Below are 17,205 nucleotides of genomic sequence, written 5' to 3' on the forward strand. Positions count from 1 at the left end.
CTAAGGAAACCTGACAGGCCTTTACAGTGGAAGTTGCTATCAATGGATCAATCCATTGCAACCAAATGCAGACTTTTGTCATTGTTCACTGTTTTCACAATACCTAGAATAGTACTTGGCCCATAGTAGATGCTTATTTAATGAACTAAAGCTAGCATTTTACCATTATATAAATACCAAATACCAGTACTGTCATTGTTCTAATATTACAAGGACCAGTTTACAAAAATGATCCTACAGTAAAAGCAATGAATGACACTGAATGCTTATCTCTCACCAAGTACTAGATATACTTATGTATAAACTCAGCTTAATAACTGTTACCAATTTACAGATAAACTGAAACTCATGTGGGTTTATGGCTTAAGTTTAAATGTTTAGAGAAATTATGCCAGGCACTTGGCTAGACCCTAAGAATATGGTGAGAACCAAGATGGACTTTACCTGGAATAGTCCAGAGCTTGCAGAATATAGAGGCAGACAGGTAAGTACACAAACCACAAAATCTAAGTATAAGGCCATTATAGAGTGCTATAGAAATCCAGAATGAAAGCACTTTTGTGTCAGGGGTTGGGGAGGGTAGGAAGGGGCTGATAGTTACAGAAAATGGGAAAGTGTGGTGGGGAGCATTTTAGCTGTAAGTACTTGGGAGGCCCGAGGCCAGAAAGCAAGCTGCCATTTTTAGAATCTAAAATATCCACTGTAGCTCTGCGTATATTCTTACAAAACCTTCCCCTAAAGGTCACTTCTCTGAAGTTCCCGTTTCTTTTCCCCAACACCTTTAAACCCATCCTGCTTCAGAGCCTTTACACTTGGCTTTCTCTGCCTTAAATGCTTTTCATCCCAATGTATAATCAATCATTGCATCTCACCTCCTTCAGGTTTGTATTCGGTTTTTCACTAGCCAGCTTTATCTGAAATGTTCTCTACTCACAGTGCATATATATGTACTTCCTATTTCTCTTCCCCTCTTTTTTCCCTCTAGCAATTATGGCCTTCTAACATATTTATTGAATAAATTACCTAAAGAACTTATAAGGCCGGAATTTACAAAATGGAATATGAAAAAAAAAAGTTTAGGAAAAAAGGCTAGAACAATGTTATGAAATAAACATTAAGAATGACTCCAAGGTGAATATTAAATACCTTTATTTAAGACTTCTGGAAAATGAAGTATTTGTAGATAGAGCTAGGCAACAGGAACTTCTAGTACATACTGGGCTGTTCATCTTGCGGCCATCACATTTCTTCCCATATGAAAACTTCCCCCATTAACTCCAGTACTTACATATTCTAATAATCTAGCACTACCATGTCTTTCATATTCCTTCTTACAGCTCTAAAAAAAAAAAAACAAAAAAACCTTCCTTTGTACCAATTTTGGAGAACTTCTATAGGTCTATGTAATTAAATACTGTAAAGACCTTATATTCTTAAATAGTAGCTCAACTATGGTCTTTCCCTCCAAAAGGTGGCTTAATCTGTTTAATATTTGTCATACCAGGATACCAAATCTCAAGAGATAAGTGACTTTCTAGCAGTCACAGCCAAAATGTTACATATGAAGCTTCTTATTCAGGGCTATAAATGTGACAGGAAATCAAGTCATGCACTATCTAACCTGTTGCTTCACCTATAAAATGAGAATAGCAGTGACTTCAAAGAATTATGAGAATTAAGATGAAAATAAAGCAACTGTTACACTGGTCTTTACAAGCATTGTGTTTCTGCTCTAACTCCTGTGAAGGTGCATGGACACATGGTTGCTACAAGATATACATTTGTGTTATAAAACTGTAGAGTGATAGATCAATTAAAATACCAGCACCACAGCATTCCAGCTTCAATGGCTTCTATTTGTAGTTTTCAACCTGTAAAAAAGAAACAAAATCGCTTTTTAAGTGACTCTTTAAACAGAAAACACTTTGAGGTATGTTCTTTTCAGTTTGTCTCACAGGACGTCCAGGGAAAGCCTCCTATACACATGTTCCATCATTTGGATGTTTTCCACCTTCAAAGATAACTAAAGTATCCAAATTCCCTTATCTATTTGAAAACACTGGAAGGTATACCCAGAGGAGTTTTAAAAACATGCCTGAAGGTATTAGCAAAGCTAAGAGTAAATTTAAATTTATCACTTTGCTATAAACTATGTAAAAATATTACAAAGCTGCTCAAACAGAAAGGAACTTTCTGGTTCAACTGTGACTCCAGACAGGATCCAAAGAGGAGTTTTACAATCTCTTCTTTGGGTTTTATGGAGACTTATTTTACCCTTCTGTGTTAGCCTCTTAAGGCACTGCGTCAACCTTAAAAGGGCACAGGAAAGGGCGATTTGGATTTACAGGGTTCTCTACTATTTCCTACACTACCGTTTTGTCAATATCCCGTGGATCTCAGCAGTTTCTTTAATAAGTCTGAAAACCCGTCACAAGCAGCTGTCTACTGGGTGGTCCCTGTGACCGTAAATTTCTTTTGTGTTAGAAGAGCCTGATTCCGGCCTTTGCGCCAAACCCGCGCCCGGGAGTCGCCATTGGCCACGTGCTGGGGGCCTTGGTCATTTCATTTCATTCAAGGACGGGAACATACCTGTGCTTGAAATTTTGGCCGCTACACCCCGCAGACGCTGGCGAAAAACTCCCCAGGCCCAAAGTTGGTCCGCGAAGAGGCCCCGCAGGCAGGGCGGCCGGACCCCTACAAGTAGCCCCGACTGCGCCCTGGAGAAGCAAAGCCCAAAGTTGTAACCGCGCCGGGGCCCGCCCGCGGGAACCCCCGGCCCCGCGGCTCCGCGCCGTGTCTGTGCCTCCCCGGCCCTGGGACGGGCACGGCCGCCCGCCCCCCAGGGCCGCCGAGCGCTGCTCTACCCCTCGGTTCTGGCCGCCGGGAGCAGCGCAGCTCCTGGCGGGCAAAGCTTGAGGGGACGCGGGGCGAGCCCAGCCCCACCCAGGCCCGCAGGCCCGCCGGGTGACCTCCTCGCCGCAAAGGACCGCGGACCGGAGCCACACTCACCTCCGAATTCCGCGCAACAAAGGGACGGGTGACGGGCGTGCGGCGAGGAGACCCGGAAGGCGGGGCGGGGCGGGGTGCGGGGGCGGGGCGGGGCGGGGCGCGGGGGCGGGGCGGGCCGGGCGGCCAATCCCGGGAAGGCTCCGGACTGGGGCGGGGCGGGCCGTTGGTGCCGGCGATTCGGCGCCGGCGGCTCTTTCTGGGTCTTTCCGTGGCGTGTGCACGAGTCAAACCCACTAGCTGCAGCCTTCTGGGGACTTCTGGGAGTCCTGGCGCCTCCGGATGCTCGGCCCTCGTGGATCCGGTTCTCTCAGGCCACTTGTCTCTCTTGGGTAGACTCTAGCCCCTACTCCAGAGCTGGGCCACGACCCAGAGTTTTCTGCAACTACATTAGTCCAGTATGTGTTTAGAATTTCTCCTGCTAAACTGGAAATGTATGGAGAAGCCGGACCACATCCCTTTCAACAGATTCACCCCACGGCCCCTCCTAAACCTGGGACGACCAGCCTCCCTTCTTCATGCTCTCTATTCATTCATTTAGTGTTGATAAGTCGACTGTAATCAGCCAGGGCGGGGCTACTATAAGCCTTTCCTCAGTGACAGTCTTAAACTTGGCAAACAGACTAAACCTTGGCAAACACGTAAGAGGAATAAAATTGGAGTATATACTAAAGCGAGAACTCGTATTACTGTTCTAAGAGTTTACCTTCTGTTAACAAATATCTATAAAATATCTTATCATCCCCACATGATAGGTGGGGGAACTGAAACATGTTAAGTAACTTTCCAAGGTCATAGAACAGCTGGCAAATGATGGATCTGGTATTTGAACTCACACAGTCTGAAGATACAGCCCTTCAAAACACTGTATGTATTTCACTACCACTCATCACGTGTGTGGGCAGGGCAGGAAGAGAAACAAATGGCCTACATTTTATTGATAGATCAAGATAGGCATTTCGGTGGGGTTCGGGGTTTGCAGGAACAAAAATAGCTTTTGGTAGAGCCCAGAGACAGAACTGGAAAGCACTTGACCTGTTTAAGGACCCAGAAGTGGAAATGGAACTTAACGTAGGAGTAGAGCGGTCTGAGAAGAGGGTAGCTTGAGGCCCGCTCTGCAAATGGCTCTGGTAGAGTTTGTGATTTATGCTAAGAAAGAGAAAGCTGTTCAAATGTTTTTTCTTTTCTTTTCTTTTTTTAACAGAGAATGGTAGAACCTGCTGTAGGGTGTAGTTTAGGATGTGATGATTTGGGTGGAGAGAAGAAATGAAATGATATTTATCCATAAATCCTAGCAAACAGCTGCTATCTTGCAGATATTCCTAAAATCATGGTAAAGTGGGTTAAGGGGGCAGAGGAATACCAGTTTGCTGTTCCTTCATTTTTCTTATCTCAGAGTCTTCCAAATATGTAGCAGAAAGCAGGGCCTAGGTCACCAAGCTGAGATTCAACAACATCACTCCGGCTGTAGGAAGAGCTTGATAAGAGAAGGCAGGACTATAAGTGACCTGATAGGTCACTAAGAGATAGATCCAGTTACCAGAATTGGGAAGGTCTCAGCCAAACTGGGAGTATAGGTAGTAGAGAAGCTTGGCTATGAACTGCAGGAATCTCTCCTATACAAAATGAAATTGGTTTTAGAGAACCAGAAATGATGGATCAACTGTAGAAACGTTCCCTGAGATCCACAAACTCAAAATACACCCATGGCCAGCCAGCCAACCACCTGTATTCTCTGAGCAGCCACCAAGCTCCTAGACAAAAAAAAAGAAAAGCTTCTGGGAAATAGTCTAAGAACAGTTGAACACTGCTTTTCTCCACCCTCTTTGGAATGGAATATACATCACATGGGCCTCTTTTTTACTGTCTTGCACAGAAACACATTAATCCCAATATCTTCCTCAGACTTACTTTTAATCCAGGCTTACTTTTTTTTTTCCCTCAATGTAGGAAAGTCCTAATAATAAACCTCTAGTCTTGCACTATCCCCTTCATTTTATTTGTATGGTAAAACCTTGCTTGTTCATAGTTGCTAAATATCAGAAAGAAGCTTGACATCTACATACAAAGGACAAAGGAACTAGTACATGTTAAAAGTGAAATGGAGTTAATCAAGAACTTAAAAACAACTTGTAATGCATTTGTAATATTTTTCATATTTGTTTTTGCTCATATTCATTTATTTGAGATTATTCATTAATGTATTGCTTGTTTATTTATTCATTGTTTATACCCTATTTTAGTCCAAAAAGAATTTGAATGTAGTTTACGAGAATATATAGTGCAAGGGAAATAAGATAATGTCTGTAGATAGTACACAAAATGTAGTCCATTATGCTCTGTACGCTTGCTGGAAGGAGGTCAAAATTTTTTTTGAGTTGCCTGTAGTCAGTGAAAAAATCTGAAAATAGAAATAAATCAGACATGCAAGAGAAATACAAATCTTCCTGAAAGAAATTTCCTCCATGGATCTTCATAAAGAGAGTACTACAGCCAACCTCCTCCATATCAATAACCTAAGAAGAATGTTTGTAACCTCTCAAACTTTCATGTGTCCAAGATTTTTGACGCCCAGAGTATTTCTTAGTCAAGATGATTTGGCATGGTTAAGTGCAATAAAAACAAAAAATTTTCCAAGTCCTAATTATCAGTGGCAAGAAGAAAATTGGATTCTAATTACGAAGCAGAGAGGTCATACTACTGTAATACAGAAATTAGTCACTGAAAACAGATGGTATGCTCCAGTAAGAAAGCTTTGGTAATTTGGGTTAATTCCGTGGTCGAGGATTCTATATTAAGTGTTTTCTATATAAGGTTATAAGATTATAAGAGTAAACTTAGGTTCTGAAGCAATATACTGCCACAGGAAATCCTCCACAATAAAATGCTAACTCCAGCACATCGAAGTACGAATTTATTTTGATGTGAAATTAATTAGTTGCTTAGAGTAAGTATCAACTGAATATTTAGTTAACAATAATTTCATCCTCTTAGAATTAAAATGGCATTTGAGGAAAGAATTGGAACAATTTTTCTCTGTCTTCAAAAATGACGGAGAAACTTTGAACGCAGTGCTTTTCTATTCTGATCCATTGACAGTTACTCCACGCCCCCCACCCCGCTCCCCACATTCTTGGGCCTCCACTAATCTACTTTCTGTTTCCATGGATTTGCCTATTCTGGACATTTTGTGTAAACGGAATTACACAGGATATGGTCTTTTGTGTCTGGCTTTTTAAACTTAGCATATGTTTTCAAGGCCCAACAAACAAGAGTAGTGTTATGAGGTGCTGAGGACTTCACTCCTTTTTATGGCTGAATAATATTTCATTGATTGAATATATTGAATTTTGTTTACCCATTTATCAACTGGTGGAATGCCTTCGACTTTTCGGAGAAACAATGTCAGTTATCCAGTAGAGTGTCCCACATGTTGGCTGATTACTTACTACTGATGCTGTTTAATTTGTTTCTCTATCCTCTATTTTTCTCATAGACTTGAGAGAAGCCCCATTTTCTTGAAAATGTGGTTGTCAAACTTTAGGGTGTGCAAGAACCCCCTGGCACACTTGCTAAAGGTACAGAATTTTAGACCCCATCACTGGGAATTCGATTTAGTAGACTTGAGGGGGCGGGAGATGCCAGGAATATGTATTTTTAATACACCAACATTCCCAGAACACATTTTGAGAAACTCTGTGTCCTTAAATCCTGATTTTAATGGCATTTAGCATTTCACAGGAAAGCCATGAAAGCAACTGGGATCGTTGACTAAGACTTTTTAAAAATTAAGTTGGAAATATTACTTAAAGAACTACTGAAAGGGGCCTAAGAGCCTTGCTGTTGGCTTCTGCGTTGGAGATAGACATTTGAAGGAATGATAGCCAAGAGAATTGTGTTATGGATGTTACTTAGCCAATCTGGAGTAAGTGAAGTAGCCATATAACCTCTGAATTAAATTACTGCACAGTACTGACCTCAAAATTTATAAATGTATTCAGATTAATTATTACAGTACTTTTGGATTCAGAAAATTTTAATTCTTAATCTGAAGCCCTTTTCTTTGAGGTGACCAAGAACAAAGTAAGTTGTAGGTATTCTAAGAGACCTATCTTTTTACTCTAGAAATACGCCACAACAAAGTACAACCATTTTTGCTTCAACACTTCTGTATTATCTTTCCCTTTATCTAACCAGTGTATTTTACAACACCCAAAACTCCTGAGTAGAAAGAGTTGTTTTCCCTTAATTTAATGACAGAGTTTTCTTTCACTTAATAGATGAGTGATGCTTTTAAGGGTCTTTTAATGGTGTCAGATCAACCAGAGCAGCAAATGGAGTTCCATTTACTCTGCATGTCTCATTAAGCTCTCACGGAAGAGGGTAATGTAGTTGAGGAAAAAACCACCCATTCCTTTTTGGGTGTTTAGAGAAGAAAATGAATTTCAGGATATGAAAACTGAGATTTGACTTTCAAATGCCCTTCTAAGAGCATCTTGAACTTATTAGCCTGACTTGTAAAGGGTGAGTGCCTACAGCAAAAGTATATTTAAAAAAACTTTTTATTAGATGAAATTTTAAGCATACCCCCAAATAAAGAGAAGAGTGTCGTAAAGCTCCACATCCCAGTCTCGTTCATTTAACCACCTACTTTTATCTTTGTCCATTCATTTTCAAGGAAATTGAAGACATTGTGTTATTTCAAAAATTGAGTGTGCATTTCTAATTGATAAAAACATTTAAAAACATAACTATGTGCTATTATCTCACCTAACAATATTTTTTTCATTATCATCTAATACCAGGTCAATATTCAGATTTCCCAATTGTCTCAAAGCTATCTCTTTACTGTTGCTTTCCTTTAATTAGAATCCAGACAAGATCCACACATAGCATTTGGTTATGTCTTTAAGTCTTTTATTTTGTAATAATCCTCCTCCTTTACCCCAACACTGGTTGTAGAAATTGGGTGATTTGCCCCATAAAATGACCCACATTCTGGATTTGTCTTTTTGCTTTCTCTTAGTGTCATTTAATTTGTTTCTCTATCTTATTTATTTCCACTAACCGGCTTGTTGAAATTCAGATTGAATTTTAGGGGCAAGAAAACTTCATACTTCCTGGTCTATCACATCACAAGGCACATAATAGCACAGTTGTCCAATTTTTCTAGGCTTCATTAATGGGTTCAGGTGATGTCAATCTGATTCCTCCATTATAAAATTAGCCATCACTCTCACTGAATGTCTTTATCTTCCATTTGTTCATTTCTTATACACTTTATTCCATTAGAAGCTGTAAAATACTAATTAAAATTAAAAATCATTCCTTCTACATTTATTAGCTTGACTTTTATAAGGGATGACTTTCCTTCATACACTGTTTGGTTACCCCATAAAACAAACAGGGGAGGCAGGACGAATTCTTCCTTTCCTTTATTTATCAAATTTCAGAGCAATATAACCTCCAATAATGATGGGGATGTTTCATACTATCATGAATTTGGGATTTTTGTGTTTTACGTTTTATCAGAGTGTTTTTAAAATTGATGCTGGAGATGGCATCATGAAATGTTGGCATCAGCTTTCTGAAATGTGTTTCTCAAACCACATATACCAGAACCCCCGGGGCATTGGTTAATATATAAAATCCCCGCTAGGACTTACTGGGGTCAATCTGGAGTAAGCCCTGGAATCTGAATTTGTAACAAACTCCTATAGGGATTTCTAAAATAGCTATGGAATGAATGCCTTTATGGGACAACCTCATCAGAGTTTGGGGACAAAGCACCAAATGAGTATATGCTCGAGCAGTTACTCCCAAATAAGGTCATGAGATTAGCCACTGATAATTCAAGAGAAAGGAGGTGGAATAAATTAGTTCCTTCAGGAAGGGCCTAAGTGATGCTATGCAATGCCAGACTCCTTGCAGTGCTGTATCTTGGTTGAGACAATCTAGGTTCTGACTACCCATTGTTATTAGATCTCTGGGAAACTTTTACAATAGCAAGTCCTAAATAGCATGGTTCTACATGGCACTGAACTAATCTTTCTGCGGATTCCCATGGACCAGTATTTTTTACATCCATAGTTTCAGATCCTACACAGCAGCTGTCTACTATGCCTCAGAGACTCCTATTGCATGACTGTGTCATCTCATCAGATAACAGTTCTGCATTCATTAGGACATGGAGTGCCATTCATATCTGACGTATCAATTAGCACTGTTCTCATATGTTCTATTTTTGAATTGCTCATCTTCTCTAGGGAGCTCACTCTCAATATTTTATTAAAGTCTTTTAATGCTTGACATTTTGAACAAAACATTTGTTTAGTTGGTTTTCCAAGAAAGTGAGAATCCATTTTTGTAATTTCATTTGCCTTTATTTATTGAATTTAAATTGGGTTGTTGAATACACTGACTCATAGGAAAAAATACAGATGCTTTACAAAAGAGCCAAACTTGTAGACCTTATCGACTGAATTTTTTGCAAGTTGTTAAAAGCTAAACTATATCTCTCAGTATTTTTCTGCTCAAGTTCTTAGGAAGAAAGAATGGGAATTAGGTTCCTGGAGCATAAAGGAAGTTTCAGATCTCTCTTGATGAATATAGCCACGTTTTATGCTAGGGAAGTTCTATGTTATGCCAATAACCAGCCCATAGAGAGGGCATGGCAAAAGACAGGGTTGGGCAATTCAGCAGGGCCCTTTAGGAGGCCAGAATTATACATAGCCTGTTTTGAGATTCATAGAGTTGCTGGCAACACTCTAGCCTTGAGACCATTTGGTTAGGATAGGGGTCATAACCTCAAATGCCTGTGGGGGTCAAGAAGGCAGCATAAAAGGGTGAGTAGGGCAGGGTAGGAGACTGCTGAATTAGGAAGAAATGTCCCCACAGATGGAAGCTGCCACCATTCAGTTTCTCCTCACTTTTAACCAGAAATGTGAACCCTAAACAGCTGGGGCTTTTACATTTTAAGAGCCATCAGTAATCTGAATTTTTATGTGAGCTCTCTAGATTTCAAATGTTGACATTAATTCAAGTGGATTCTGAACACAGTGATGGTTGAACTAAATACGTCTGTGGGCCACCATTTGGGGCTTTTGATTTAGAGGATACAGTACTTTAAATTAATGCCACAATGAAATAGAAGGGAACTTATATTTTCCAGATCAAGATGAGTGAAAGAGTCTATGGCTGGTTTCCTGATGCTGTTTGCAGAGATTCGAACCATAAACCTTATAGGGATAAATTAGGTACATTCTGTTCAGTACCCAGAGGTTAGACATTTGCAGTTTGTGCCATTTGTCACCTAGAAGCTCTGGATTAATATATATGGATAAATGCGGAACCATAACTCAACTCATAAGTCCATGCTCTATTGATTGATTGTGGACCAGTGGTGACATCTTCCTACAGGAAAATATTGCATTACATTAGGAGCTAGTATCGCCCCCCATCCCACCTCCCACCCCCATCCTCGGCCTTGAGCCCTCAGAGGAAAACAGAGCTGAGTATTTCCATGGACTGCTTTATAAAACTCTAAGCCTTGGCTTGCTGAAAAAGAAGGTAGTGAGAATTTATACTGCTTTTGTCTTTCTGAAGAGTGATAGCCTGATAGCATGTTTGGTTGGGATTGGATTTCAGTGTTGAGCTCTATTCTAATTAGTCAGAGTGAGAAAGCGTGACTATATAGTTACAACATATGGACATAGAGATCTTTCATGGTTAACTAAATGCATCTTCAAAATTAATCTGAACTTTGGGAAATTAAATCCAATTTAAAGAGAAATTTTAGACTTAAGAAAATATGTTGAATAAAATTCTGGATATCCTATAAAAGGCTGTGTATGGACTAGAATTCTATTTCTAGCTCTGTCTGCAACTGGTATGGGTCTTAATCACTTAACCTTTCTTGCCTCCAAATTGATTGAATTAGACGAATCTAACTGTAATATTCAATTATTTTACACCTTAACTTGATTTTTTAAAAAGCTGGTTGTTTTTGTTATTGCTTATGTTCATTGACTATTCATTTCTCTATCTTGTTTTATTTCAAAGAGATATTAGATGAATCCTTCTTTGTGCTAGATGGTTCAGATGGACCTGTCACATGTCTATGTTACCATTTTTGTGTTAGTTGGGACATGGACTGATCATCAAGATGGGCCTAAAAGGAAATAGGATGATGTAGACTCATCACCAAAAATAATTTAATGAGCATTATAAAGTCGTTTATGGTTCTCTCTGTTCTGCTGGAAAAGGAAATACAATTAGTTGTTTATTAAAATATAGTACTTTAATACCACAGTCAAATACAATCATATTTATAATGTAAAGTTAGAAGGCCTCATAATACTAAGTATGAGGAGGATATAGTGTCCCTGGAACTCTGACACTCTGCTAGTGGGAGTGTAAGTTAGTATGACCACTTTTAAACCTGTTTGGCATTATCTCCCCAAGCTGCACATATGCATACCCCACAACCCAACAACTTATGTCTAAGTTTAAACCCAACAGAAATATGTGTGTGTGTTCACCAAAGGACACATAAAAGAATGTTCATAGAAGCATATTTGGTAACAGCTTTAAGCTAGGAACAACCCAAATATCAATCAATGTTGAATTTGTAAATGAATTGTGATGTCTTCATACAATGAAATACTATACAGCACAAAAAATTAACAAACTACAGCTTTCTGAGCAACATGAGCTGAATCTCATAAACATAATATTGAGGAAAAGAAGCCAGGCAAAAAGAGTTACACATTGCATAATTTTATTTATATAAACACACATACACAAAAAACCCAGGCAAAATTAGAAGTCAGGATAGGGGTTACCCTTGGGGAAAAGAGAGGATAATGAATGGGAAGAATGGCTTCAGGGATGCTGGTATTGGTCTACTTTGCCTGGGTGGTGGTTATACGGGTATCTGTTTTGTGACAATTCATTTAAGATGTATACACTTTTCTGAATGTATGTTTTAATTAAAAATACTAAAAACAGAAAAATATTGATACTTTGTGTTTAGACATTAGACATTAACAGCTCTTTATAAAAGTTGTAATAACATATTGAAATCAGTAATAGCTGTTGCTGAAACTCATTATTTTATAACACTGACTTCTACCAAACGGCTCATAACTACCAACCACGCCCCCCCAAAAAAGATAAGTAAGCTATCTTGAATTGCCATTGATTTAAAAAATGAGTCCAAGCAGCAATGACTCTAGTGTGCCTAAAATGGAAACATCTACAGTATTATTGTTTCAAAGGTTCCAACCGAATCAGAATCCTATCAACAACAGCACAAACCATTGGTAATCATTTGAATCAATTAGTAGTCTTGAAGATTTTGAATTAATTTACCTAGTTCATGTGGCTCTTGAAAGGCTTATCAAGTGAGTATAGCATTCAGAGTCAGTCAGTCCTTCACAGCCTACCTCTTTTTGGCCACTGGTGTCAGTAGGTAATGACTAGCATGTGTACAGTGCTTTACGAGGTACATAGCACCACAGTTACCACTAGGAGGATGCAGTTCATGTGGCCTTGTCAGTGTCATCCTTAATCTGGCCATCTAATTATTTTCTGAGAAGAAATAGAAGAGTAGGACCCTACCCTAACTGTGAACAAGGCTGTAGAGCAAGAGAGTTCAGGACAATCTTATCTTGTTTTCAATGGGCCATATGTTTGCCAGCCTTCTGTAAAGGCAAGACCAAAGAGGAGAATTATAGGTGTTGCCCTCTGAGGAAGTCTCATTCCAGGTGCCACTTATGAATCCATGCCCTCCCATCAGGTGGCAGTGGTAGTAGGGAGGTTGTTAAAGCTGTGGAAGTACTCACACATGCGCTGGGAGTACACTAAGGTATAATGTTGAGAAGATAGTTTTTTTATTTTTTATTTTTATTGTAAATAGCATTTATGGACACGGAAGGAACCTAAATGCCACCCAAGACAGCCTGTCCTAAATTTGATTATGAGTAACTATTCACTTACCCTAGAGGGTCTATACTTGGAGTTCTTCTAATGTTGTCCTCTTTCAAATACACCACCACTCAACAAATACAGCAGGTCCTCCAATAGCATCCTTTCATTCAACGTTGTTTCATTATAATGATGATGAATGCCCTAGGAACTTAACTCTTGTTTATACCAATTAGCCTGCAGTATTGGTTTTGCTATACCTTGTTTCACTTAAAAGTAATAGAATCTATCAACAACATTGAGGACTTACTGTATTTATTGAGCACCAACTATGCACCTTACTATGGCAGTGAACAAGGCAGTCAAAACTCCTTCGGGAGTGATGGAGCATCTATTCCTGTCTACTGAAAAGATGGAAACCATCTCATGTTAATTTCCTCGACCTAATGGATGTTCTCCCTCCTTTCCAAAGTTTTGGATATGCCCCCTGCTCTTCTAATAAGGGTACTCCATCAAGCGTCATTTCTAGGTTCACTAGTCCCTCACTTTTGATGACAAACATTCTCAGGGTCTGCCAGCACTAATATCATGGTAAAAGACATATAAAACAATCAAACCCTCATTTATTTCCTTATTTTATGACCAAGTCTTTCTAGAAAATCTCATTTCTAAGGAAGCTCATTTGCTTCAACTTTCTTACCATGTATTTACCTTCTAAACCCCACCACTCTCATACCCAAGAGGGCTGTCAGTTCTATATAATCCAGACAAGAACATGGAGGAAAGAGAAAATCACCAGGAAACCAAGATGGTGAGTGAAATAGTTCTGATCAAGTGTGCCCTGTGTTTCGGGTAAATAATTACCCGCTAAATATCTGAAAGGCCCTGTGTGCATGTCTAGCATTGTGCCAGTCATTTTAGGGTTCTAAAGAAATATGAAAAGTGGCCGAAGATGAGACTGAGGAGACTTCCTCTGGAGTGAGGTTTTAATTGAGTTTTGAGAAATAAGTGGACTTGAAATAGAAGAAAGAATAATTGGTTTAGGGTAGGGGGGTCGTGAGTCTGTAGGCCTTGGAAGCATGGAGTAAGAGTGATGTATTTGCTTGATTTAAAAGTTGGAAGATGTGGGGCAGAGCCAAATTAGAGAGGTCCTTGCAAACTAGGCAGAGAGCTACTCACTGAAGGTATTTTTGAGCTCTTCAATTGTCTACTACACTATCTTACTTTTCCTTCAAAGCAAAACATTTTTAGTCTGTTTTCTCACTTCCCTTTCACTTAACCCATTCCAATATGTATTCTAGCCTAACCATTCCATGCAGACTGCCCTTGATAGAATTCAAAAGACTCTCGACTGGTGAGATAATACAAGAACCGGAGCAAATTACTTAAACTCTTTAAGGCTGAGTTTTTTTCCTCTCTAAAATGGGGATTATAATACCTTTAGAGCAACTGTTCTAAAGGTTTAGGGAATCCTCATAAGGTTGTCAGAAGAATTAAGTAGATTTTAAAGCCTGCTCAGGAATTGAATGTTGCTACTATTGGTTATTTATCTTCCTTGACCTCTTAGCTGTAGTTGATACATTTGACTAGTCAGCTGCATCCTGAAATACTCTTTCACCTTGTGATGTTTCATGTTTCCTCACTTCTATATACCAGCTTAGTTTTCTTGGGCTCCTCGTCCTCCACCTGATTCTTGCATGGTGGAGTTCTTCATGACTATCCCCTTGTCTTTTCTCATTCTATATACTCTCCCTAGGCAATTTCACCATAACTGCAAGTCCTCCATTATCTTCTATATATTGATTACTCTTAAATTTATCTCCAGTTCAGACATTTCTTCTGAGTCCCAGACTTGTGCTTGATATAACTAGGTGTTTCATGGTTATCTCACACTCAACACCTCTGAAACCAAACTCACTTCTTCCCAATCACCTACACTTGAACCTTCTCCTTCATTCAGCATTCTCTATCATTAAAAAAAAAGAAAAGACATTCTTTTTTATTCTAGTCAGAATTTTGGGACTCATCTTAGACTCACCCTGCTCCTCATCCCAATCACCAAATTCAACTACTGCCAAAAAAAAAAAAAAAAAAAAAAGACTTTAATTTGTCCACTCTCTGCCACCCCTCATTGTCATTCCTTACCTAAAGCCAAACTACTGACCGGTGACAACTCTGGGACTCTCTCACCACAGATTTCTAACTGGCCTCACCTAGAGTGCTCTTGCTTTCCTTCGATCCCCTTTTCCCATATGGTAGCCAGCCCAAGTAATCTTCTTTCAGTTAATCAAAATATATGAGCAAATAAAATTTAATAATGTTCCAACCAAGCTTAAAAATACTTCAATGGCATTTCATAATAAGCTAATTGTTCCAAAGTCTTAGGGAATCTTAACTACCCATAATACACTCATGATTTTAGATGTAGTTTCCCTGTTGTAGGAACTCTAATTTGATGCTCACTCCAAAGTTAGCTTATCCTTATTTTATAGTAATTGCATGCAAAAAGTAGCAAAGGCAGCCATAAACAGTGCCAATGAGTACCGCCAAAGAAATTGAGCAGTACAAGCAGTACTACAACTGCCTTCTTTTATCTTAGGATCGCCGGTGCCTCACACAGCATCTGGCACAATGTATGTCTTTAATAAGTATTTGTTCAATGCATGATGAAAAAGGAAAAAGGCTGTCATAAAGTTCCTCACAGAATTGCAGTATAATTCACAGAAACCAATTTGGTTTCAAACTCAAGTCAATAGCCAGCAAAATGTTTTCCCCTCAAACAGCCAAATGTTTACTATCGTTTGCATATCAAATGAGCTGCAATAACCTATTTGACAATGAGGAAGAACGGAAAGGAAGGAATGTACCAGGCACAGTGCCTGAGACCAGATGAGAATTTTTTTTTTTTTTTTTTTAGAAATTAACAAGACAAAGTTCCTTTCTTCCTGGAGATTCTAGGCCACTTGGAGAGAGGCGGTTGTCCGGATACTTAATATCTGAATTTTTAGCTCCTCCTGTTGACAAGGCACTGTGTCTCTAGGTGTAAAATGAGTAAAACCAGACCTGTCTATTCATGTCTGATGAGGGTTGAGAAATAAACATTAATCAAAAAATCTGGTGCACAATAATAATAGCTGTCACATATAGTGGTTAGTATAGACCAGGCATATTTACAGTATTTTACATAAACTAATGTAATCACACTTTGGGGGTTACTCTTATTATCTTCATTTTGTAGCTATAGAAATTGTGACATAGGTTAAAAAACTCGCTCGAGGTCATACAGCTCGTCCAGGCAGTCCAGATGCAGGGTTCATATTTTAACCACCGACTCTACCGCCTCCATGCTGTGTGTCATACGGCATAAACATATTTGCAAATATCAGGTCTATGAAGGGAAGATGGATAGTGTTATAAAAACATAACAAGAGCATCTCATCTTGTCTCGGATCATCTGAAGGCTGAGTGGTGTTAAGTAAGCAATGAGGGGAAGAAGCGGGTGGGGATGCACAGGAAATTGGTAACAACAGAAGAGAGAGTATGAAAACATTTGGATACGGGAGTTCATTGGTGGTGGTGGTGGAGGAACGGTGATCTGGGAAGGCCTCAGGGAGAAGGCAAAACTATAGCGGCAGGACCTCCAAAGATAAGTTTAGTGAGTAGAAGGGAAAAGGAAACATCATAAATTTGGAATGACTTAATGAATTTGGGGAGACATGGAGACACTGGTTATTAGAATTCATTCAGTCATGAGTAGCAGACATTCTATTAGAATTGGCTAAAGAAAACAAAAACTTTACTGGTTTGAGTTGCTAAGAAGCCCAGGACATAGATGCTGCAGCAAGTAGACAAATGATGTTAGTCTCTCTTCCATTCTTCGACTCATTTTTCTACTGTTTCACTAGTATCATTCTCAGGCAGTGGAAAAATGGCAGCTCTAGATTTTATTCTATCAGCTCAGCAAATTCAGGAAGGGGAGCATTTCCTTCCTTCAAAACCCAAGGCTAACTCTCATAGGCTCAATTTACATCATCCTTGCTGTGGCTGGGCTATGAGGCACTCTCATTGGCTAGGCCTGGATCATGTGCCTTACTCTGTAGCCAAGGGGATGGGTCAGCCACACCTGAACCTTAGATTCCGAAAATGGGAAAGGAATAGTTCCCCAAAGTAGAATCTGGGAGTTGGGCAAGGAAAAACTGAGAGTACCACTACAAGTGGTTGGTTGGAGGAGTATTTTTCACACTTTACATGCAGGGTCTTCCTTAGTAGGTC

General features: G+C 39.4%; 1 long non-coding RNA gene and 1 other non-coding gene across 2 annotated transcripts; both read right to left on the bottom strand.

Moving 5' to 3' along the window:
* Positions 1-1,132: 1,132 nt before the first annotated feature.
* Positions 1,133-3,068, bottom strand: LOC107497599. The gene is made up of 3 exons (XR_001593853.2): positions 3,010-3,068; positions 2,590-2,717; positions 1,133-1,871 (listed from the first exon to the last, which is right to left on the bottom strand). It is a non-coding gene; the product is annotated as an uncharacterized LOC107497599 (long non-coding RNA).
* LOC118608834 lies at positions 2,201-2,322 on the bottom strand. The gene has a single exon (XR_004953208.1). It is a non-coding gene; the product is annotated as a small nucleolar RNA SNORA26 (small nucleolar RNA).
* Positions 3,069-17,205: the final 14,137 nt, after the last annotated feature.

The sequence above is a fragment of the Rousettus aegyptiacus genome, unplaced genomic scaffold (assembly GCF_014176215.1).
Source record: "Rousettus aegyptiacus isolate mRouAeg1 unplaced genomic scaffold, mRouAeg1.p scaffold_m13_p_10, whole genome shotgun sequence".
Taxonomy (NCBI): Eukaryota; Metazoa; Chordata; class Mammalia; order Chiroptera; family Pteropodidae; genus Rousettus; species Rousettus aegyptiacus.